The sequence below is a fragment of the Artemia sp. Qi Xiang Cuo genome, chromosome 1 (genome assembly GCF_049724085.1).
Source record: "Artemia sp. Qi Xiang Cuo chromosome 1, ASM4972408v1, whole genome shotgun sequence".
In the NCBI taxonomy this organism is placed as follows: Eukaryota; Metazoa; Arthropoda; class Branchiopoda; order Anostraca; family Artemiidae; genus Artemia; species Artemia sp. Qi Xiang Cuo.
In genome coordinates this window covers 5598658-5624757 of record NC_142794.1, presented here as the reverse complement: position 1 = coordinate 5624757, position 26100 = coordinate 5598658, and the positions used below count along the sequence as shown (strand labels likewise).

Genomic DNA, 26100 nt, shown 5'->3' with positions numbered 1-26100 from the left:
AGGTTTGGTTTTTATATTTTTATCAGTTTTATTCTGCACTGAGGACGGTCAAGCGGAGGTCTTGACCGAAATATTTGCATAATTTTTCAATTTTTTCACTGGCTGTTAATTGTCCTCGTTTCCTTTCTTCGCGATTTTTTGTTTATCATTATTAGCCAGTGTGGTCTCAGAAATTATTTATATATATATATATATATATATATATATATATATATATATATATATATATATATATATATATATATATATATATATATATATATATATATATATATATATATATATATATATATATAGTTAACACATTTTGCATGCAGCCCTGCTATACTTTAGCCCCAATTCCCCCTAATGTACAAATATTTAGCTCAAATTATATATTTCTTATCTATCCTCAGAATGGTCTTGGTTGTTTTGACTAGACCCCGAAGCCGCGCCGAAAATCGGCGGCGCGCCGCCGAAAAAAAACGGCGGCGCGCCGCCGAGCGTGCATCAGCGCGCTGACGCCGCCGCTGATTCTATTGGCGGCGGCGTCACTAATACGCCGCCAGTTTTTTTCTCTTTTCTGGTTATCGATATTGACCTCTGGGCTTCAACCGTCATCCCGGCTAATCTATTTCTTAAAAATAAATACTGTCATCGTGGGCTCACCATGTATATCGGTTCATAGGAAGGAGAAGAAGAAATTTTTCTTGAAACAAAAATTCTACCTTCCACTTTAAAATGCTGTTCATTTTTCTTTCTGATTTTTCGGATGAAAAGAGGTAGGTAAAAGAGCATTAGGCAATTCAGGCTGTTTTCATAGGCAGCACAATCGAGATGTCTAAGTAAAGAACAATGTTGGCACAATGTATCATTTTTTTTTTTCCATACCAGGGCAATTTGTATCAAAGGAGTTGTCGTAGAAACTTCAAAAAGGGCTCATTCGATTGGAAATTGGAATAACTCGTGCCCTTTTTAATAGTTGAAATTGATTGGAAGGCAGCTAACACCCCTTCCACACCCACCCTTTCCCCAAACACATCCAATCAAAATTTTAAGATAGCCATAATGTTCAGAGTAACTTATTTCCAAAGAGAAAATATGTTTTTTGAGGAGGTTACTCCCCCACAACCCTTCGGGCAAGGGTTTTGCAGTTATGCTCTGGAGTTATATAAGAACGATGTTGGCACAATGTATTATTTATTATTTTTTCCTTTAGACCAGGGCATTTCATATCAAAGAAGTTGTCGTAGAAACTTTGAAAAGGGCTCATTCAATTAGAGATTGGAGTGGCTTGTGCCCTTTGTAATAGTCGAAAATGATTGGAAGGCAACTGACACCCCTTCCACGCCCACCATTTCCCGAAACACATACAATCAAAATTTTGAGATAGCCATTTTGTTTAACGTAGTTGAAAGTTCTGGAAATTAGGTCTTAGAGGATGACAACCATCCTCACAGTCCTTAGGGTAAGGGTTGTAATTTATGCCCGGGGGGCATATATGGTGTTTATAGAAAGCGATTGTTGTAGAAACTCAAAAAGGGATCATTAGTTTGGAAATCGAAAAGCCTATTGCCCTTTTTAATAATCGAAAGTGATTGGAAGGCTTGACATTTTTATAGTAGAGATCGATGTGGGTATAATGTATAATTTTTTTGTTGTTGTTGTTGTTGTTTAAACCAGGGCACTTTGTATCAACGAAGTTGTCATAGGAACTTCAAAAAGGCCTCATTCGATTGAAAATAGAAAAGGATGAAGCTCATTTTAATAGTCGAAAGTAATTGGAGGGAAACTAATCCCCCTTCCACGCCTCCCATTTGCCTTTATGTTTAAAAAGTAAATGTTGCCTTAAGATTCAATCAAAATGCACTGTGTTTATGCTAATTCCCAATAAGGCATCTCAGCAGTATCCCAAGAACGACTGAGGGTATTATGTTCAAACATTCGGGGCTTCTTCTGCTCTTAAAATTTGACTAAATTAAAATGGCATAAGTTCATCCAAGCTATCAAAGAAAGTAAGCACATTTGTTTGCAAATGTTATCAAGTTTTTCATTTCAGATCAACTAGAGGATGTAAGAAACTAAATTAAGCACTACTATTTGTGTCCAGATTTTTATAAGAGTATATGTTGTTAAATTTTTCTGAAAATTGATTTCCAGCATACAAATAGCAGTCCAAACTATAAATTCTTAAAAAAACGAAAAGATTTAAAGTATGATTTTCTTTTTCCCTGAAAAGACTATGTCAATATAAAACGAACAGAAATTAATTAAAAAAAACTGTTTCAAAAAATTAGTTTTTTCAAAGAAAAGTAAAGAACTCCATTAAACCAAAAATGAGCAAAATTAAAGTCAAATAATCTACCAAGCGTGAAACTACCACAAATCAGCATCGATAAATAAATGGAACCCAAAACGAACAGAAATTACAATAAATAACCGAATCAAACTCAAAATGAGCAGAAATTAACATAAGTTGGGCTCAAAACCCCTATGCCTTCCCAAGTCCAGAACATAATTTGTACTTCACTTAAAAAAATACAAATTAATATGCATTGTCAGTTTAATATAAATATACTGATATTTAGTAATCAAAATGTTAGCATTGTTTGACTTATTAAAGTTATAAAAGTAAAAACATTTATATTTTTTCAGTAAAGTGAAAAGTATGTTCTGGCCTTGGGAAGGCATAAGGAGTTTGAACCCAACTTATGTTAATTTCTGCTCGTTTTGAGTTTGACTCTATTGTTATTTTTGTTCGTTTTGGGTTTCATTTATTTATCGATGCTGATTTGCGGTAGTTTCCCGCTTGGTAGATTATCTAGAGCTAGTATAGAAATATATCTATAGAAATGAATTACATTTTTTTGCACAGTTAGCAGGGCACACTGAAGTTGAAGTAGCCTTAAACTTTGACTTAAAACGTTATATATTGACAACTTCTTTCAGAAAAGAATTTCGCAGGGTTATTCCGTGTTGATAAGAAAAGAGGGCAAAGGTGCAGTTTAGTTCCTCCTGTAGTGTAGTGAGCAGGAGCCCTATGGTGAAGGTGCAGGTTTGTTCTCCCTTATAAAACAACTTATTTCAGCATATACAAAGAAGAAGCCCATTTGCGGCATTCTGTGGGACCCCAAGGTCCAGTACTAGTATCAGATCTCGCGAGTGGCAGTTTACGCTCGTCAAGTTCTGGCTGTATCAGCCACATGTGCCCCAGCTAAACGGCTTTTTAGCACAACAGGACTGATAGTGACTGCAAAAAGATCAATGGCTCCAGGCAGAGTGAACAAACTGACTTTTGTTACATCAATTGTAACTGAAGTGATGTAACCGCTAATTTAAAATTGTTGGTGTTGTTAAGCCATGGTATCTGATTTGTATACAGTGTTTTTTCGATGTTGTTATTTGTTTTGTTTTTTTTCACTTCCTTTTCGTATGTATTTGATGAACAGGAGATGTTTGAACTACAAACTTTGAAAGTTATACACACAGTAGCCCAAATCATTAATAACAAGGAAATGACTAAACACGGGATTTTATAGGAACAATGCGATGTTAAACATAAACACAACATAGGTTTCCCTGGGTCTAGTGGCTAAAAATGAGAATTCTATTTGGTCTGATCGACGGTGAACATAAACACTTTCCGAACAGCCCAAAAAATTCTTGTTTTGTCATATTGTTCTTGTATGTTTTTAGCCAACCATTTAAAAATCCTTACTAAAATCGAGGTTGAACGTGCTTGGTGAAGTGGAATTTTTATTATTATTTTTAATTAGAAAAATTGGCGCGCCGTGGCGCCCCGCCCGTCTAAAAACGGGGGCGGGCCCCCAAAAAATATTTTGCGCGCCCAGGGGGCGCGCCCCCGCCGATGCTGAATCACACAATAGCCGCCGTCATTTCGGCGTGGCGCAGCTTTGGGGACTAGTTTTGACCCATGCACCTGTAAATTGGATGAGTCAGACAAACATATTAGAGGGAGGGGTCAGATATTTCAAATGTTCATTGGTAAGAGACTTCACAGGCATGTTCACAGGACTCTTCAAACAGGGGGGAAACTAAAGCGAGCTCCCCCAGGCTCTGCATGCCTAGGGATCACCATAGGTAATATTTTATTTTAAAGTCATTGTATCAGTAATGTGGTAGTTCCTTTTTTTTGGATAGTAGGAGAAGAGAAATGACGTTAATTTTGCTCTAAGTGCAACAACCATCACAACAGTCATGCCTGCTCACCTAGTTTATTATAAAGAAATAGGGTAACTGATTGCTTCTTTGACAGCAAATTATTTACAATGTTGAATCTACATCATAAAGCAATCCCAAAAGATTAGCAAACTTTTATGTGTATCCTATGGCTATATCTGGCCCCTTCAGGAGAGAGGGTGCATAACTGCAATGACAATGTATTTGGTGACAGTATATTAGTGACTATTATATTTGGAAAGTATAATGAACTTGTAATTAAAAGATATATTTTTTTCCTATTTGATATCTTTCTTATAATCAGCCATGGCTAGAAAAGGAATAGGAAAATTTTTGTATACTCCCAGATATATGGTCTTTAATATCCACTAATGTGGCACAATTTTCCAATACAACAATCCTAACAACTAAACTTATTTCTTATCTACAGTTCTAATCATTATATGATTTATATATATAAATGATTGTAACTAGTTTGGCAATAAGCTTTTACCTAATACACTGTGATCATACAAAGGTTATTGACCTTGTTGATTACAATTTTAACATAAATAGTCTAAAAAAGGATTTAAAGTCTCAAAGTCTTGTGGCCTGGACCAAATTATGATTTTAACACCAATAAATGTAAATCATTCACCTTGCACCACAAACTCCCATCATGAATTTTTCATTTGCCAAGTTCAAATAGTTTGCAAATTTTTCAAATGAATGTTGATGATAAGGAAGATGTAAGACTGATTGCTGACTCTACTCTTAAATTCAGGACAAATTTGGGAAAGCCAGAAAAGCATTGGTCATGACCAAATGTACCATTGCCTCTCAGGGAACCATTTTATTATGACATTTCACAGTCAAAATCAGATCTTACAATCTACTACTTAGTATGGATACTCCAATTGTTACTGGTTCTAAGTAAGTTCTGGTTATTGAAATCCAGGAAACTTCTTGTCATTTTTATTTTGTATTAGGGAAATATAGCTCAGGCTCATATTGCTGACCTTGAACCATATCAAATTTTAAAAAATAGTCTTTTACAGGAAGATGAAGAGCAAGCTTAAAAGGGTTCCAGAGTGCTAGAATAGGTTTGAAAATTAATGTCAAGAAGACTGAGTTGCTATGGCTAGGCATAAGTTAAGATGAGAAGATGATATTTGGTAACAAAAAGATCAATCAAGTGGACAGCTTCACTTGCCTTGGTAGTATTTTACTAAAGATGTTGGGTGCTGTGAAGATCTTAAAAGTAGAATAGCCACGGATCAGAGGGTTTTTTCACAGTTGAAAAAAAATTTAGAAGAATAGGAAGATAAGTCTATGAACCCAAATTAGAATATTGGAAACTACAGTGATGACAGTGGTCAAATATGGTTCTGAAGCATGGGTGCTCCAAAAAATCGATTAAAATTTGTTAGATATTTTCCAGAAAAATTACCTACCGATTGTTTTGGATACCCAACTGACTGACCATGTTTCAAACAGTAGGCTGTATGAAAAGTGGGGTTCAATCTTGCTTTCTAGGGCTATAGTGAGAGAAAGTTTGAGATGACTAGGGCATCTTCTGCAGATGAAGGATGACAGATTGCCAAATATTATCCTTTTTTAGCCAACCATCTAGGGCTAAATGGAAAGTAGGTCATCCTTGGTTGGGAGGAAGTTGTGAGGAAATATTTAAGGGAAATGGGAACTTCCTGGGAGGGTGTAAAGAGAGAAGCTTTGAATGAATTGGGATGGGGGAGGAGCATGTGTAACTGTGTTGGCCTCTGGTGAGTTGTTAGTAGTATTAGTATAAGGGGAATTGCCTTGATCTAGCTGCCCTCTCTTCATGCAAGAGTTTTACTATTGCTTAACTGAAAGTTTTTCTGAATTGAACAAATATAACCATTTGATAATTATATGCTACTTTGTTTTACTTTTGTTTGCTTTAAGACTTCAATATATCAACCAAATAGTTTATTAAATATAACTATGCTGCTTACTTTTTCACAGTTGATTAAAGTTCAGAAGAATAGGAAAATAAGTCTGCAAGCCAAAATTAGAATATTGAAAGCTACTGTGATAATAGTGATCAAGTACAGTTCTGAAGCATGAGTGCTCCAAAAAATAGAGGAAGATTTGCTAAATGTTTCTAAATGTATATTGCTTTGGTTACCTTACTGACTGACTGTATCTCAAACAGTAGGTTGTACAAAAAATGTGGCTCAATCTTACTTTTTAGGGCTATAATGAGAAAAAAGTTGAGATGGCTAGGGCATGTTTTGGAGATGAAGGATGACTGTCAAATATTGTCCTTTTTGGCCAACTGTCTAGGGTCAAAAAAAGGGGGTTGTCCTGGGTAAGGGTGGGAGGATGTAGTAAGGAAAGATTTAAGGGAACTTCCTGGGAGGGTATGAAGAGGGAGGCTTTGAATAAATTGGGACAGAGGAGTGTGTATAGCTGTGTTGGCCTAAGGCGGCTTGGTGCTGCAGTGAGTTGTTAGTAATAATAGTAGGAATAGAATGCTGAAATTAAACTATTCAGGTAAAGCTCTAGAATACTTTTTTTGTAAAGCACAAAGAAATTTTTTTAAATGTATGATTTTTGTTCAATTAAGAACATGGTATGCTCTGAATGTGCAAAACAGGGGCCACTTGAGTAATCATTTGGTTTTACTTCCTCTTATGAAGCAATACTCCTTGTGTATGTTGTATCAGCAAGCCATGGGTACATGAGGGGGTCAAAGCAACATTAATATGACGTTTATAATTGAGAACCTGTTTACAGAAACATGAAACAGGGAAAAAACAAAGAAAAACAGTAGAAACATTTACACAAGCAAAACTGCAATAACAATAGTCAATTGTTGCCTAACAGAAAACAAAAAGAATCTGTCATTTCAAATGTAGATCACATAAGCACTCTGAGCCATGGGTGCCCTATTTTTTCTTTTTTGTTTTCTCATGCAATTTTGAAATTGTGAGATCTGGGTCAGTTTTGCTATATATTTTCATCAGTCTTGAATTGTGAATCCATGGTGGTAGGTGTCAAGCCAATATTTAGTAAACAGAATAAAATTTTGGAAAATTTTCTGTTCTTCTTATCCATATGCAGACTTAATAAAAAAAACTGTCCCAGTTTTTGTCCCAACTGTCCAAACTTGAGGATTTGATTACTTTTGTTGTGTGCTGTTGAAAAATTTTATGCATCAATTTCAACTTGGTTGTAAGTATCCCACAAGTAGAATAGAAAAAACCAAGATTTTAGAACACAGATGGATAAAATAGCCAAAGACTAACTGTTACCTTAAAAGGGAAGGTTTGATGTGGGGTTGATGACTTTGTTCTAACAGTACATTCAATCACTTCTTTCTAGCGTGCTTTTTATTCTGTGTGCCACTGTTTGTCAAGTTGCTAAGACAAATGTCCAAGCACATAGCTTGCTCTGATTAAAAGAAGGAGGAAGCACATTGGAAACATCACTTGGATCATATCTTTCTTTTGTGCTGCATATCCCTCTGAGTTCATCAAATAAATGTGTTGGTTCCTGTATACAAAGATATAAGCACTTGTAACTGTTAATCACATCATGAAGCCACCTGTGGCTAGTGCAGCTTGGCATGCCCCTCCTTCACCACACTCTATTCAGAGCTTTGCCCACCCATTGAGCTCACACTTCTTATAAAAATTTTCTTTTGAACTCTTTTCACCAATTTGTTGATGTCATGCTTTTTGTGTTTGCCATAGCTAGACTGCCAAAAACTGTAATATTTGGATATTCGTAATTATTCATTTAACATGGCCAAACGATATTAGACTGTAGAATCAAACTATAATTTTCATACAGCTTGTCATTTTCCAACTTGTTTTTCAATAAAACCTAGTTGTCAAAATGAGCAGAAGATACGAGTGGAAGACTTGCTGAATATTTGATGATCTTGCTATGCTTAGCACTGCGAAGTATGTTACTTAAAAACACAAACTTAGTTTTCTCAATGACACCCCAATGTCTGTGGAAATTCCAGTAAACACTCCCATGGCCTAATTTTTGGAGGCGTGCGTAAATTAAACTCATATTGTTTTGAATCACTGGGCTTTTTAAATAATACTCTAGGCCTATTCGTTATTTTGTTCATGATGAGTTGAAGACTAAATTTTATGCTTATTAGTCATATTTATTCAAGGCTTTGGTGGAGATAAACTTGTTCTGTGCATTTGAATCAATCATCAAACTTGCCCAAGTGAAGGCAAGGACAGAAAAGCAAAGTACATTGACTGCAGAATTGTTGAAAAAAGCTGCTGAGGTGAGTGTAAAGTCTAGGCTATATTTCTTTTTATTTTGTAATGTATTTCAGTTGAAAGAACTTTATACAGATAAACTTCGATGAAATATAGGATGTTCCTTCATAAAAGGTTTATCTATGTCAGGGTATAAGTGGAATTTAACATGGATCCAAGGTCGTATCCCGGGGGTGGGTAAGGGGTTGCCCCCCCCTCCGAAATGGTTGTCTGACTCGTAAAAATGTAACAAAAATGAATATAAACACATTTTTGATGAATTTTTCAAATTTTTTTTTGTACCCTCCCCCCCCCCCGCCTGATAAAATCCTGGGTACAGCCCTTCATTGTTCACTTCTGTCCCCACACAGATTTTCGTATTTTGGCTAGTTTCTGAACCGAAACGTCAGTGAAAATCAGTAAAAAAAAACGATCTGAAAAATATTGAGGAAATAGCATTCCTTTGATATAGAGTGTCAATATTGGAATCAATACGGTTTAAAGTGCTGATTTAAGTTACGGCTTATCTTTTTTTTTGGTCCAACATGGCAGCGCTGACAAAATATGATGCTGACCTGAAAATTACATAATTCTGAAACAACCATAAGAAAAATATTATGGTTTTCTGGTATGAATAGACCTCAGAGGGTCCAGGGGACAAAAATGTTTTAATTTTGATTTCCTTGCTATTTTAAGGTTGAATAAGTAATCTTCTAAAATATGGATTCAAACTACATGAAACAGGTTTTTCTTGTCTATTATTGAATTTTGAGACATTCTTCTGCAGAATTTGAGCTTGATCCTTGTATAATATCATATATAACTCTGTATATATTATATACTTAGGTTTCTCCATGGTAAAAAAAATAATATGTTATGCCTTATTTTCATCATCTATGAATTATTCTGGTTAAGTCTCTTGTGCTTTATTATTTTTTCCCAGCTTCCATTTTCCAAAGCTCTATCTTCATTATAGCTTTTTGAGTTGGCCATTTAAAAACAGGTTTTTGTTCATCAAAAAACAGACTTTTCTGAAAAAAGCCACTTCAAATGCGCCTGATCTGCCTTTTTGGGCCTTGAAAAGTGTACTTATGGAGACTGGGGATGCATGAAAAAGTAGATAAGCACAGGGACTTTACATGGAAAACCCAGAATGAAGACACGGCTCAATCTGCATTGGTGCTTTTGAGTGCCCATTTGAGTGACTCTTTTTAAAGAAAAGTCGAATCCAGTGAACAAAAAGCTGTTTTCACTCAGCTGCCATCGCCTGAAAAAGAATGAAGACTGGGCTTAATCCTTGGCAAAATTGTAATCTTTGGCAATTTCCAAAAATATTATTTTGGCAATTTCCTATATTTTTAATCATTATCTCCTATTATCTCCATAATTATTTCCTATAATATTATTTTGGCAAATTGCCAAAAATATTAATTTTGGCAATTTCCTATAAATTATTTGCCTAAAATGGATTAAGAGCACTTTTACGTGAAACGCAAAAATGTGTACTCAGCAACTTTTTTTCATATCTGGGAAGTCACTTTATTTTTGTAAGGAGCATATGAGGGTGGGGGGGATTTTTCAGATTGGAAACTGTATACCTTCCATCTGGGAAATGTACTAATCTTGCCCAGCAACGCCATGTTAAACGTACTAAACATTAATCTTGCCGAAACCGGGTTTTTGGTTTTCCTTGTGTATTTTTTTGTCAGGTGAAAAGTTACTTCATTTATATAAAGAAAGATGTGCGATTAGGGGAAGGAATTTTGTAAATGTAAAATTGTTTACTCGCAAGGGAACATATTATAGTAGAAGAGGGGAAAGTAAGTAGATAGGATGAGGGGAATTCACAAGCAGAAAATTTGTAATTCAATCTAAAATATGCTAAGGCCCCAGGGGCGGATCTAGAGCGAAATCGGGGGGGGGGAATGTGACAAGGACGTCAATAATTGACCAAATTGACAGATTTATTAAAAAAAGAGTGAAAAACAGGAAAAAGCAAGGAATGAGCGTTCCAGAAAAATCTTGGCGGTTGGTCAAGAGTCTCCCCTTGATCTGCCAATGTAAGGCCGTGCAATGGCACAGTCTGATTTATATTTGCTTGATAATACTGGGCGTGGAGTTCGAACTCAGCTGCAGGAATCCACTGCAGGGCTTGGAATTCAAATCCGGTGATGGAATTATACGAAGGTGTCTCCGCGTTAATCCGAACAAAAAAAAGAATATACTAACCTTGCCTGACAATGGTACGTTAAACTTACAAACCACTAAGCGTGATAAAACGGCAAAACCCCTTATTTTTATTTTGTAGTTCTTTTTAGGTGATGGGAGTAACTTATTTTATCTAAGGAAGAACATGAGGGTAAGGGGGGTTATATTTTTTAAAGAGAAAATTATATGCGTTTTATCCTTAATATATACTGGTCACTTATAGTAATGTTACGTTAAACGTACTGAACGTTAAACGTGACAAATGGCAATATTTTTTTTCTAATAGCATTTACTATTGTTTCAGGAAATCCTGGAACAACAGTGGCTGTCTCATCGTTTTGACCATACATCCAAGAAATAGATTATGCATTGGAATAGCTTGTAATTATTGAAGGAGGGTATATTTGTGTCAATTTGTTGGTTGTTGAATAGTTATTAGGAATGAAGCGATAAATGAATCTCGTTATGGTTGTCTCTTTTTTAAAAGTAAATTTGCGCTGTGTATGATTTGTTCTGTTTATACTAGCGAAGAAGCTTGAATAAAAATTTTGTAAGTCAAAAAAGGAATAATTAATTGGTGAAATTAATTGGATAAATTAATTTATGTTGATGCTCGTTTTTTATCCTAAGCGGGTATTGGCAGGAACGTAAGGAAGATTTTCTATTCAAGGGGGGGGGGGGGTAGGTGATAAGAAATATAGATAATTTTAATAAAAAGCGCTCGGAAATTAAGAAAAAAATAGTATATCGTGGAAGTATTTCCAATACCCAGGGACTTACGTCCCTGGGAGTGATATTTGATATTTCTGAACGACAAATCTACTATTCTCAGATATAGGTACGCCTCACCGAAATGTAAAGAAGACTTTCTATAACAAAACAAAGGCAGAAGACACTGACATAGTGAAAAATAGTATCGTCAGTCGGGTATCAAAAGGGCGTATCTCCATAATTGTAAATTTTCAGAAGAGCAGAAAAAAAACCTCTCGAGTTTTTTATTTCCCTTCTGATAACCATAAAACAAAAACGGATGAATATGTATTGATTGTACATTAAATTAATAGAAAACACAGAGTGAGCTCAAAGAAAACTTTCCTCGGGGATTCAGTGTGTTTTTTAGATGTCACGAAAAAGTCTTAGAAGTAAAAATACTCAGTGCTGAGGCAATGGATACATATACATATATAACATTTGTTATTCCTTTTGGGGTCTGTAGAAATCTAGGGAATGTAAGCAAGAAGGGTGTGCGACAGCACAGGATAGTTGGCCCCCAACCCCCTGTTGCACTTCCTGGCTGAGAGGCCACGAAACGGAGATCAGCACCGGGAATTTTGACCTTGAGGGTCTTGTTCCGTCATACTTACTAACTACTTACTTAAGTACTTGTTAATTAGCCAGAACACACTCAAGTTCTTGATGTGAATGTAAGATCTGAGAAAAGGTGTTTCATAGCCACAAAGACAAGAGACGGGTGACAATGCTTTACCCCCCCCCCTCCATAATGTGAAAATATATTGCCCACATTATATAAGACCAATGCATTCTGTCACCCGTCTCTTTTTTCTGTGGCCATAAAACCGGTTTTCTCAGACCTTACATTCAGATAAAGAACTTGAGTGTGTTCTGGCTAATTAACAAGTACCCTTACTTACTCTATCGGCTATCTTATAGCTCGTTCAGAACCAATTGGTTGAAACTTCTTTGTTTTTGGAATCTCACTGCTGGATAACGTTTGCAAAGCCCTCCTTTTGCTGGTCAAACTGTTTCTTTTATGATAGGGTTTTAGTGGTCTTGGAGTTCCATGAGTATTGAGAAAGCTGTTTCTCTGCAGTTTACTCTGCAGATATTGCAGAAGGTTCAGAGGAATGAACGATTTAGGAAAAGTTAAAAAAAAAAGTTCAAAGAAAGTTTCGATGAAAAGTAAAGAGCAATATTAAAATAAAAAAAAGGGTATAAATAAAGTGATATAACAATTCATACTTAAAAAATAAAAATTACCATCAATGGACCGAAAAAAATTTAACAATACTGACCAGGTGAAACGCAAAGATAATAACCATATGCATGTAATAAATGTTTGTAAGATATAATATATATTTCCTTTTCTTATCATCTTAACAAGTGACAAGGATTTTGGTTTGAAAAATTCAAAAGCCACTGGACACATATATTACAAGATATTAATAACTGAAATTTTTTTGAGTAACGTTAGCACAATAAAAGTGAAATTTTTTTACTTTTTTAACCACCGATTTATATCCGTTTTCAGACAGTTCGTGGTAACAAAGTGCAAGCAAGGAGCAATTCCGCCAAACTTAACCGAAACACTTAAAAAAAAGTTGATAATAATCAAGTTATTAAAAGATTTGAGCTTTTTATGCTGATTCCAAACATACAAAATTCATTAAGTATAATGTTATTCATTAAAAGCTATGAGCCTGAGAGAATTTGCCTTGTTTATGACAAAGAAGGGAAACACCCTTAGATCACTTTTGCGTGTTTGCTTGTTTTGTTTTTTTTTCTCAGGGGTGATCATATCAAACCAATGGTCCTAAAATGTTGGGAGAGGGACATGGGCGTAGGCAGCATCTTGTCTAGGGGTGCAGCCGATTCGGTGAGGGAAGGGAGGAGGGAGCTGAAGTTATATCAGTAGTTTGCAAAACCTCACATCGCCAGCAATTTCTATCTTACCCTTTGAACTCTTTATTCGTCAATTATCACCAAAAATCACAAATTGTCAATTAGCTTCAGCATTAATCTTCTTGGATTGTAATGCTCTTATAATCTTCTTCCAATACTATCAAACAGTTCGTGGTAATGAACTGTAAGTCAGGAGTGACCTGGCTGAATAGTAACCAAAACTTTAGAAAACGGGTTTTTGATACTAATAAATACTTCAAAAGATTCAGCTTTAAATGCTGATTTCCAATATTTAGTGTTCATCAAGTGTAATTTTATTCATCAAAAGTTAATTGCCTGAGAAAATTTCGCTGATTTTCGAAAAAAGGGGAAATACCCCCTAAAAGTTATAGAACTTTAATGAAAATCACACCCTCATATTAATCGTATCAGAGCACCCGGCTGTAGTGGTGTTCATACTCTTATATACAAAAATGTGGAATTTTCCATTTTTTGCCAGACGAGAGATCACGGATGGGTGTTGTTTTGTTTGTTTTTTTTTTTTGTTTTTTGTTTTTGTTTTTTTCCCCAGGGGTGATCGCATTGCCCCAGGCGCCCGAGAATATTGCGGGAGGGCGCATTCGAACATCAATTAAAAATTCTAGCGCCCTTTATAGGTGAACAAAAAAAATGGAGGGCAACTAGGCCCCCTCCCACGCTCATTTTTTCCCAAAGTCATCTAACCGAAATTTTGAGTTAACCATTTTGTTCAGCATTGTCGAAAATATGATAAAATGTCTTTTAGGATGACTTGATCCCCCAAAGTCGAACAAAAACAAGCGATACGATAAAAAAACAAGCGATACGGCTCAATAGTAATCGAAACTTTTAAAAACGAAATTTTGATGTCAATAAATGTATCAAAAGAATGTGTTTATAATGCTGATCCTAAATATATAAATTTTATTAAGTTTAGTATTACTCATCAAAGGCTACGAGCCTGAGAAAATTTACTCGATTTTTTTAAAGAGGGGGAAACATCCCCTACAAGTGAAAGAATTTTAATGAAAATCACACCGTCAGAATTCAGCGTATCAAAAAACTCTATTATATAGGATTCAAGCTCATATCTGCAAAAATCTGCAACTTTGTATTTTTTGCCAGAAGAAAAATATAGGAATCTAGAATTTAGTTACGTAAGTTAATTTGTAAAGACATCCATTTAGCAAAATAAAAGAAAAATTTTTATGCAAATAAAAGTTGCATTAACTAAAAAACGATCAGAAATTAAATAAAATAAAAACAAGTTTTTTAAACTGAAAGTAAGGAGCGACAGTAAAACTTAAAACGAACAGAAATTATTCCGTATATGAAAGGGGCTGTCCCTTCCTCAGCGCCTCGTTCTCTACGCTAAAGTTTGACTCTGTCTCACAACTTTATTTTTTAAAACAATAAAAAACTTTAGCGTAAAGAGCGAGGCGTTGAGGAGGGGACAGCCCCTTTCATATACGGAATAACCCTACTGTAGAACCCTACTGTAGAGGTTTCAAGCTCCTATCTACAAAAATTGGTTATTTTCCTTTTTTTGCCAGAATAAATAACAACGGTTGCGTGTTTTTTTTTTTTTTTTTTTTTTTTTTTCAGGGGTGATCGCTTCCACCCAGGGGGGCTATAAAAACGGGAGAAGGGTCATTGTGTCGAAAATTAAAATCTAAAGTTCTCATTTTAAGCGACAAAAAAATGGAGGGCAACTAGGCCCCCTTCCACGCTCATTTTTTCCCAGTCTCCCGATCAAAATTTTGAGGGAGCCATTTCGTTCAGCATGGTCGAAAATATGATAAAAATGTCTTTTAGGATGACTTGATCCCCCAAAGTCCCCAGGGGGAGGGCTGAAAGTTATGAACTTTACTCAATGTTAACATATAGTATTGGTTATTGGGAAGTATACAGACTTTTTCAGAGGGGATTTTTTCTGGTAGGTGGGGGAAGGAGAGGGTCGGGGACTATATGGAAGGATCTTTCCATGAAGGAAGTTTTCATGGGGGAAGGGAAATTGCCATGAAGGGGGCGCCGGACTTGCCAGCATTATTTATTGGTTATTGGGAAGTATACAACCATTTTCAGGAAGGATTTTTTCTGGAGGGGGGGCTAGAGGAGGGGATTACTCTGGAGAATATTTCCGTGGAGGATGTTTCTTTGGGGTAAGGGACAGGTCTATGAAGGGGGCGCCGGATTTCCAAGCATTATTTAAGAAACGATCAGAAGTTAAATAAAAAAAACAAGTTTTTTCAACTGAAATGTAAGAAGGAATATTAGAACTTAAAACGAACAGAACTTATAACGTATGTGAGGGGGTTCTCCCCCAAGTCAATACCTCGCTCTTTACGCTATAATTTTTTTTTAGTGCTTTCAAAATAGCTATCTATTATAATTAAACGGCATTTGTGATTCTGGGTTTTTTGAATAAAATTTTTTTTTAAATTTTAACTTAAAGAGGGTGTTATTGACTAAGGGGAGAACCCCTTCATATAAGTAATAACATATACGTAATAAAAAAAAAACAATAAAAAAACAAGCGATAAGGCTCAATAGTAATCGAAACTTTTAAAAACGAAATTTTGATGTCAATAAATGTATCAAAAGAATGTGTTTATAATGCTGATCCTAAATATATAAATTTTATTAAGTTTAGTATTACTCATCAAAGGGTACGAGCCTGAGAAAATTTACTCGATTTTTTAAAGAGGGGGAAACATCCCCTACAAGTGAAAGAATTTTAATGAAAATCACACCGTCAGATTCAGCGTATCAGAAAACCCTATTACATAGGTTTCAAGCTCATATCTGCAAAAATCTGCAACTTTGTATTTTTTGCCAGAAGAAAAATATACGAATATAGAAGTTAGTTACGTAAGTTAATTTGTAAAGACATCCATTTAGTAAAAGAAAAGTAAAATTTTTATGCAAATTAAAGCTGCATTAACTAAAAAACGATCAGAAATTAAATAAAAAAAACAAGTTTTTTAAACTGAAAGTAAGGAGCGACATTAAAACTTAAAACGAACAGAAATTATTCCGTATATGAAAGGGGCTGTCCCCTCCTCAACGCCTCGCTCTTTACGCTAAAGTTTGACTCTGTCTCACAACTTTATTTTTTAAAACAATAAAAAACTTTAGCGTAAAGAGCGAGGCGTTGAGGAGGGGACAGCCCCTTTCATATACGGAATAATTTCTGTTCGTTTTAAGTTTTAATGTCGCTCCTTACTTTCAGTTTAAAAAACTTGTTTTTTTTATTTAATAACATGATAAACCCACTATACTACTTCCAATTTCCACAAAATATAAACGCCATAAAAGCGATTTGACACAAATCAAATTACAATTAAATAACAGCTTCTTGTTCTAAGAATCCAATTCAAGTTAAAAGTCGGGTGATATTAATTATCAAAATTGATGTATCTATATATCAGACCATCGAACCAAAAATCAATATTGAATATCAAAACGTAAATATTGATATCGGATTGATATTAATCGATATTAATTATCAAAATTGATGTATCGGTATATCGGAACCATTCAGTATATCGGAAACGATATTTGGAAATTTCTGTTTGTTTCTAGCTTTTTCAACCATCTAACAGTGAACATTCAACAGAAAAATTCCAACAAACAAAACTTTTCGTTAATATATTGTGTAAATTTGAAGTTCTCGGGAGGGGGGGGGGCAGCTGCCCTTTTTGACCACTTTCCTATGCCCGTAGAGAGGGATCACTTGAATGGGAATCAACAGCTCTAGTGCCCTTCTTAATTGACCGACAGCATTGGAGGTTATAAAGCCCGCTTCTCACGCCCCTTTATCCCCAATGATTTCTGATCAAAATTTTGAGATAGACATTTGATTTAGTATAGTTGAAAGTTACGCCTTTGGGGGTGACAAGACTCCCCACCCCACAGCCCCTGGGAAAAGGTTGTAACTTATGTAATTCGCCTATTGCTTAGATATAGTACTTAGTATCAAAAAATAAACGGATTTTTTTTGGTGTTATATAAACGGATTATATATATATATATATATATATATATATATATATATATATATATATATATATATATATATATATATATATATATATATATATATATATATATATATATATATATATATATATATATATATATTTATATATGTATATATATATATATTAGGGCCCGACCGATATTATTGGGCCGATATGAGGTCCAGTGTCATTATCGGATATCGGAAAAAGAGTATCGGTTGTCGGTCGATACTTTTGTATCTTTTATCCGCAACTTGTCCAGAAGACGGCACCAGATTTAAACAGGTAACTTTTGCTTGTCTTGTCCGTGGTGACGGAGCCACCAGCTAAGCCTGACCATTGTGGAGAGAGCAGCAGAGGTGAGTCAAATTAAGTCAAAGTAAATCTGTTGTCAATACACAACCGGTGCAGCAATTTTCGACATGTATGGTGAATTCAAGAACGTACATCTTCTACCAAAACAACAAAAAAGAATACAACTAACCATAATATGAATGTTACTTGAGTGGGTGAAACAAAACATGTTTAATGTGAATGTATACTTGCGTGGGTGAAAGATCCAATATTCAATCGATTAAAGCCATGATATCCAGTCAGGGGCACTGCTAAGGAGGAGAGGGGATGCTGTAAGGTGGGGAAGGGGCGAGTTCCTTGGTGTCGCCGCCGCATGTCAACACCTCGAAAAATTTATCTATTTACTTTGGAAATTTAGCTTGTGTCTGCATTTGTCTGCATACTGGACAATTTTGTCGACACATTTTTCAATCACTCCTCCAAACTTAACACTCTAGCTGTACCCCTGTATCTACTGTGCCCAGTCGCGCACCAACGGCGGGGGGGGGGGCTAAAGGGGTTGTAGCCTCCCCTCTCAAGAAAAAAAATTACATGCTGTTTTTAAATCTTTAAATCGGATTAAAGTTTTTAAATCGGATAAATCCAAGCCGATTTAATCTGCTTGGTTTTATCATTCATTCTTTTTTCCCTGCTCATAGCTTGCATTCAAAGAGTTAAAAGAAATTTAAAGTAATACCTTAAGATACCGTTTTTTCTAAGGAATATTTAAATTTTTTCGGTGGTTGGCCCAGAGACCCCTGATCAGCCCACCTCCCCGTAATTATTTTCTGAGTGCGCCGTTTAGTGTGCCTTGCAAGGATTCATTTGCAAGAGACCATATCATATGAATTTAAAACCAGTGGCAGATCCAGGGGGCGCGCGCCCCCTAGCGTAGTCTTAAGTAGTGTAATTTAATTAATTGAATGAAGTTTGCGCAAATTACATTTGCTCCTAACGCAAGTTTATTGGACCAACCTATTTTGCGCCCCCCTATATTTTTTTTTTATCGGATCAACCTATTTTGCCCCCCCCCCCTTAAGAAAATCCTGGATCTGCCCCTGTTTAAAACAAAGTTTTCACATTAATATGTGAATAATTAAAATTCAAAGTCCCACTTTTGAAATTTGGGTTTTTAGTGATCAATTTTAATAAATATCTTACGCTTCTTTCAATAACATTTTCACGTATTTGCGTTTCAAACAGTTCGTGGTAACGAACTGTAAGTAAGGAGCGACCCGGCTCAATGGTAACTTAACTCTAAAAAACGGAATTTTGATACCAATAGATACATCAAAAGAATCAGATTTTAATGTTGATTTCAAATATATAAATTTCATCAAGTTTAGTCTTGCCCATCAAAAGTTACGCGCCTGAGAAAATTTGGCTGATTTTAGAAAAAAGGGAAAAAGACCCCCTAAAAGTTATAGAACCTTAATGAAAATCACACCATCATATTCAGCGTATAAGAGAACCCTACTGTAGAGGCTTCAAACACCTATCTACAAAAATGTGGAATTTTGCATTTTTTGCCAGAGGAAAGATCACGGATGCGTGATTTTTTTTTCTCCAGGGGTGATCTTCTCGACCCAGTGGTCCTAAATTATCGCGATAGGGCTCATTAGAACGGAAATCAAAAGTTCTAGGGCCCTTTTTAAGTGACACAAAAATGGAGGGCAACCAGGCCCCCTCCCGCGCTCATTTTTTTTTCCAAAGTCACCCGATCAAAATTTATAGATAGCCATTTTGTTCAGCATGGTCGAAAATATGATAACTATGTCTTTTAGGATGACTTAATCCCCCCAAGTCCCCGGGGGGAGGGCTAAAATTTATGAACTTTACCCAATAGTATTAACATATAGTATTGGTTATTGGGAAGTATACAGACGTTTTCAGGGGGGATTTTTTCTGGTAGGTGGGGGGTGAGGGGTGGGGGGTTATGGGAGGATCTTTCCCTGAAGGAAGTTCTCATTTGGGAAGGGCCATTGCTATGAAGAGGGTGACGGATTTCCCAGCATTATTAAAGAAAAAGATCAGAAATTAAAAAAAAACAACAAGTTTTTCAGCTGAAAGTAAGGAGCAACATCAAAACTTAAAACGAACAGAAAATATTACGTATATGATTGGGTTCACCCCCTAGTCAATACCTCACTCTTTAAGTCACAGATTTTTTAGTACTTTCATAAGAGCTATTTATTCTAATTAACGGCTTTTGTGATTAAGGGGTCATTTTTAAAGAATTGGAACAAAATTCAAACTTTAGCATAAAGAGCAATGTATTTACCAGGGGGCGAACCCCCTAATATACATATTAAAAATGTATGAATATAGAAGTTCGTTACGTAAGTTAATTCGTAAGTTACGTATACTTATTGCTAATAAAAACGTTCGTAAATAAAATTAAACAAGTTTCGAGAAAGCCATTTAACCAAGTAAAAGTAAAATCATTATGCAAATTCTGTTTTAATTATTCATGTACGGTGAGCCAAAATCAAAACCTGCATTAATTCAAAAACGTTCAAAAATTAAATAAAAAAACAAGTTTTTTTTAACTGAAAGTAAGGAACGACGCTAAAACTTAACCTCCTCAACGCCTTGCTAAAGTTTGACTTTCTGAAAACTCAATTTTTTTTAAACATTAAAAAACTTTAGCGAAAAGAGCGAGGCGTTGAGGAGGGGACCGCCTCTTTCATATACGGAATAATTTCTGTTCGTTTTAAGTATTAACGTCGCTCCTTACTTTCATTTTAAAAAACTTGTTTTTTTTATTTAATTTCTGATCGCTTTTTAGTTAATGCAGCTTTAATTTTTGGCTCACCGTCATTGAATAAGTAAACAGAATTTGCGTAAAAATTTTACTTTTCTTTTGCTAAATGGCTGTCTCTAAATTTGTTTCTGACGTAATTTACAGATTAACTTACGTAACGAACTTCTATATTCGTATATTTTTCCTCTGGCAAAAAATAAAAAGTTGCAAATTTTTGCAGATATGAGCTTGAAACCTATGTAATAGGGTTTTCTGATACGCTGAATCTGACGGTGTGATTTTTATTAAAGTTCTTTCACTTGTAGGGGATGTTTCCCCCCTCTTTAAAAAATCAAGTAAATTTTCTCAGGCTCGTAGCCTTTGATGAGTAATACTAAATTTAATAAAATTTATATATTTAGAATCAGCATTATAAGCCCATTCTTTTGATACATTTATTGACATCAAAATTCCGTTTTTAAAAGTTTGGATTACTATTGAGCCGTATCACTTGTTTTTTTTTATTGTTTTTTTATTACGTATATGAGGGTGTTCTCCCCTTATTCAATACCACGCTCTTTACATTAAAAGTTCAAAAACATTTTAATTCACAAACCTCAGAATCACAAAGGCCGTTTAATTAGAATAGATAGCTCTTTTGAAAGCACTGAAAAAAAACTGTAGCGTAAAGATTGAGGTATTGACTTGGGGGCGAACCACTTCATAAACCTATTAATTTCTGTTCGTTTTAAGTTCTAATGTTGCTTCTTACTTTCAGTTGAAAAAACTTGTTTTTTTTTTAATTTAATTTCTGATCGTTTTTTAAATAATGCTAGAAAATCCGGCGCCCCCTTCATAGAAATGTCCCTTACCCCAAAGAAACATCCTCCACGGAAAGAGTCCCCCCACCAGAAAAAATCCTTCCTGAAAATGTCTGTATACTTCCCAATAACCAATACAATATGTAAGCAATGGACAAAGTTCATAACTTGCAGCCCTTCCCCTGGGAACTGTGGGGAATTAAGTCATCCTAAAAGACATATTTATTAGATTTTCTACTATGCTGAATAAAATGGCTATCTCGAAATTTTAATTGGGTGACTTTGAGGAAAAAATGAGCGTGGGAGGGGGCCTAGTTGCGCTCCATTTTTTTGGTCACTTAAAAAGGGCACTAGAACTTTTAATTTTCGTTCCAATGAGCCCTCCTACGATATTCTAAGACCACTGGGTCAATACGATTACCCCTGGGGAAAAGAAGAAGAAAAAAAAATAAATAAACACGCATCTGTGATCTTTCTTCTGGCAAAAAATGGAAAATTCCACATTTTTGTAGATATGAGCTTGGAACCTCTACAGTAGGGTTCTCTGATACGCTGAATATGATGGTGTGATTTTCATTAAGGTTCTATAACTTTTAGGGGGTCTTTCCCCCTTTTTTCGAAAATCAGTCAAATTTTCTCTGGCGCGTAACTTTTGATGGGTAAGATTAAACTTAATGAAACTTATATATTTGAAATCAGAATTAAAATCTGATTCTCTTGATGTATCTATTGGTATCAAAATTCTGTTTTTTAGAGTTTCAGTTACCATTGTGCCGGGTCGCTCCTTACTTACAGTTCGTTGCCACGAACTGTTTGATAAGCTATGTAAAACTTGAATTTACTTTTCAGGAGGGGCTTCAACCAGGACACCCCTCCCACTGGGGCCATGACTTACACGAAGGTTACGCTCCTTTAGAAAGCCATTAAATCATTTGTGTAGACATTATACAATCATGTTTAACTCAGTCATAGGCAGCGCGCTAGCGCTGCCTAAGTAAAGAACGATGTGGGCACAATGTGTTTTTTTTTGGTTTTTCTCCATACCTGGGCACTTCGTATCGAAGGATTTGTCGTAGAAACTTTGAAAAGGGCTCATTCGATTGGAAATTTGAGTGGCTAGTGTCATTTTTAATAGTCGAAAGTGATTGGAGGGCAACCAGCCCCCCCCCCACGCCCATCATTTCCCATCCCACATCCAATCAAAATTTTGTGATGGCCATTTTGTTCAACGTAGTTGATTTCCAGATAGAAAATATGTTTTTGAGGAGGACACTCCCCCACAACCCTCAGGGCAAGGGTTTTAAGTTGTGCCCTGGGGGCATATAGGGTTTTTATAGAAGTTGTTGTCGTAGAAACTTCAAAACAGGCTCATTCGATTGGATATTCAAAGTGCTAGTGCCCTTTTCAATAGTCGAAAGTTATTGGAGGGCAACTAGCCCCCCCCCCCACGCCCATCATTTCCCCAAACACATCTAATCAAAATTTTGAGACAGCCATTTTTTTCAGCGTAGTTGATTTCCTGATAGAAAATATGTTTTTGAGGAGGACACTCCCCCACAGCACTCAGGGCAAGGGTTTTAAGTTATGCCCTGGGGGCAAAAAATATTCTTAAAGAAAGCATTGTCGTAAAAACTAAAAAAAATTCATTTGATTGGAGCTTCAAGGGGTTGTTTCCCTTTTTAATAGTCAAAAGTGATTGGAGGGCAGCTATCCCCCCCCCCACACCCATTATTTCCCAAAACAGATCCAATCAAAATTTTGAGATAGCCATTTTGTTCAGCGTAGTTGATTTCCAGATAGAAAATATTTTTGAGGAGGACACTCCCCCACAACCCTCAGGGCAAGGATTATAAGTTATGCCCTGGGGCATATAAGGTTTTTATTGAATCTTTGTCGTAACAACTTGAAAAAAGGCTCATTCAATTGGGAATTGAAAGGAATACTGCACTTTTTAATAGTAAGATGTGATTGGAGGGCAACTAGCTCCCCACTCAAGTCAACCTTTTCCCAAAACACATATAATAAAAATAGTGAGATATCCAGTTTGTTCGTAGTAATTGAAAGTTGTAGACAAAATGTATTTGAGGAGGACAAATTCTCCCCCCACAGCTGTCAGGGCAAGGGTTGTTAATTATGCCTTGGGGGCATGTATGGTTTTTATTGACATTTTTATTATAAAAATTTCATAAAGGCTAATTCAGAAGGAAACCCATAGAGCTGGGGGCTCTTGTACAATTCGAAAGTGAACGGAGTGTACCCAACGCCCCTCTGACGTCAGTTATTTTCTCAGAAACGCCAAATTAAATTTTGGGATATCCATTTTGTTGAACATAGTTGAAAGTTCTGGAAATTAGGTCTTTTAGGATGAGGGAGCAACTGGGTATCTTCAGGAAAACAATAGACTTGTATATGGGACTTCTATTTATAAAGGGAGGATAATACAAGAAAATAATAGATGTGCCAAAAATGGCTACGAATCGTGACAAAATGGCGGTTGCTAGGGAAAATATTGGAACACCTTGAATCCCAGGGTGACACGTTTACATCCCCTATCTGTGACTTTAAAATCCCATGTTAATTTCCTATTACTAGTACTTGTTAATATCCCAACCACACTTGAGAAGTTAGATTAATCATATGGAAATACTGGAACAAAATTGAGTCACCTGGAATAACAGGAATCTTGCCGGGGATGTCGTGACGTAACAGGGCATGTTGCAGAAATCCCATGTTAATCTGCTATGGGTGTTGTAGAAAGCAGTGATAGGATACTACTTATGACCTGACTTCGGCTTGCGGTTTTTGCTAGTATAGACCTGCGTATCCATATGAATAGGGTGTATTAAGTTCTAGATAGAAGGCAATAAAAATATTTCACTGTCGTTTAACCATGATAATGCATAAACCTGCAGCCAAAAACAGATGAAATTTGTCGGATCAAGTAAAATACTTGTTTTTTCCGTAAAAGCTCAGCAGGCCGAAACAAGGGTAAGCAAGCAAGGTTTGCTTACCCAGACTTTGTCTGGCTTTTTTTTCAAAGACTCTATCAAAGGATAAAAAAGCAAGGTAAAAGTAGTGCTAGATTTGGGGCAAAGTGTTGTCTTGCTTATTTTTGGCTTTTTTTTTGTTCAAGGTCTCTGACTTTATTTTTGGCTCATTTATATTATTTATGGCTTATTCTGGCAAAACAGTGTTTTGCTTTATTTTTGTTGTGTTTTCAAAGGCTCTGGCTCATTTTTGGCTTGATTTTCCAAGGCTTTGGCTTCTGTAGAAATTCGGAATTTAGGGTAACAAGCATGTTGAAATTTCTTTATGCCTAATCTGTACTTCTTCTTCTGTACAATTTTGAACCAAATAGGGCCAAAAAAATGTTTGAACCAATCATTTTTTTAGAATGCTCTAAATCGACTAGCAATGTAAAATTTTCTAACTGATAGCATCTTGGTCCTCTTTGGATCAAAATTGTTGTTGTGTACCACAAAAGGTCAGAAGTCAACTTTGATGTGTTAAAATCTTTTGGCCAATTAAATAACTTTCTGAAAATATTAATGTCTGTTCAAATGAGTCTCCTCTCAATTTTCTAGGACAATAGGTTTGAAATGATATTCTCTGGTAAAAAAATGCCAAGCTAAAAAAATTTTTGAAATAAACTTGTATTCCATATTTTCTTGTAGGCAAAAAAAATAATCAAGATTTCCTAAATACGAGTTCGTTTCATTTTTTATTGACCCTGTCTGTTTTTTTTTTTTTTAATTTATCTCATTTTACATTATAACTTCTGTTAGTTTCTTTATATCTGCCTAAGACATAGTTTCACTCTTTACTTTTGTTTAAAAAAAATATTTATTTAATTTAATCTCTATTTTTATGTTGTAGTCTTTATTTTTGCATTCATTTCTGCAAAAACGAAAAATAAAAAAAAAATTAAAAAAATCTAAAAAGTAAGTTTTTTTTAGTTTTTAAAAAAACTTAAAATTAAATTTATAATTTTACTCAAAGGCCCTAATTAAGTGAGCAATTAATATTGACTTGTCACTGTCAGGGCCGAATAAAAAAACAAACAAAAAACAACCAAGCATTTGTTGTAGAGGTAGTAGTGGTTGTAGCAGTACTAGTAGTTGTTGTAGTACTAGTAATAGTGAGTAAATATTGCCTTTTGATCAATTGATCTTCTTATTTAAGCATTCCCTGAAAGTCCCAACTTAATTCCTTAATCCATACCTGGGATGAGCCCTTTTGACAATCATACCAAACAGTATGTTTTGAATTAGTTCAAATTTCTCCTCTATATTTTCTCAAATTTTCAACCTCATGCCCTTAGTATTGTGTTAGTAGTAGCAGTAGCAACAGTAGTAGCAGCCGTATTAATAGCAGTTGTAGTACAGATGTTGCCTTTTGGCCAATTGAACATCCCAGTCTAGATGCACAGGAACTTTCAGCATGAAATGGTAAGCCATTCCAAAGGTATTGCGGATACGCACTTTTGAAAGTCTGTATGCACATAGTATGTTCTGATTTAGTTCAACTTTCCCCTCAACATTTCCTCAAATTTTCACCTCAATATCCTCAGCATTGGCACTACTCGCTACACAAGCAAGTAGTAAGCCAGTATGCACTACAACCAGAACACCATATATTCTGACCAAGCCAGTATGCACTAAGATCAGAACACCAAATATGGCACACTCCAGCTCCAGGCAGGGCATAATTTGTATATATAATTATATTTTTAATATTGATCTAATAAATATTTATAAGGAAACAAAGAATCCAGAAACGTAACCTATTTCTCTAAACCTATCTTTCACTTATGTTTTTGGGCATCCAGAAAAAGGGTGCTTAATTTTTAAAGCTGATGTTTGGTAATAGTGACATCAAACAGCTGCTTG

The 26100-nt window shown here is 35.5% G+C and overlaps 1 protein-coding gene and 1 long non-coding RNA gene across 2 annotated transcripts in view; one reads left to right on the top strand and one right to left on the bottom strand.

Moving 5' to 3' along the window:
• The window catches only part of LOC148955943 (E3 ubiquitin-protein ligase ubr3-like), a 230048-nt gene that overhangs the window by 149447 nt on the left and 54501 nt on the right, over positions 1 to 26100 (bottom strand). The gene's annotated exons all lie outside the window — the stretch shown is intronic.
• On the top strand, positions 3948 to 11193 carry LOC148955946 (uncharacterized). The gene is made up of 3 exons (XR_016142118.1): positions 3948 to 4080; positions 8333 to 8452; positions 10939 to 11193. It is a non-coding gene; the product is annotated as an uncharacterized LOC148955946 (long non-coding RNA).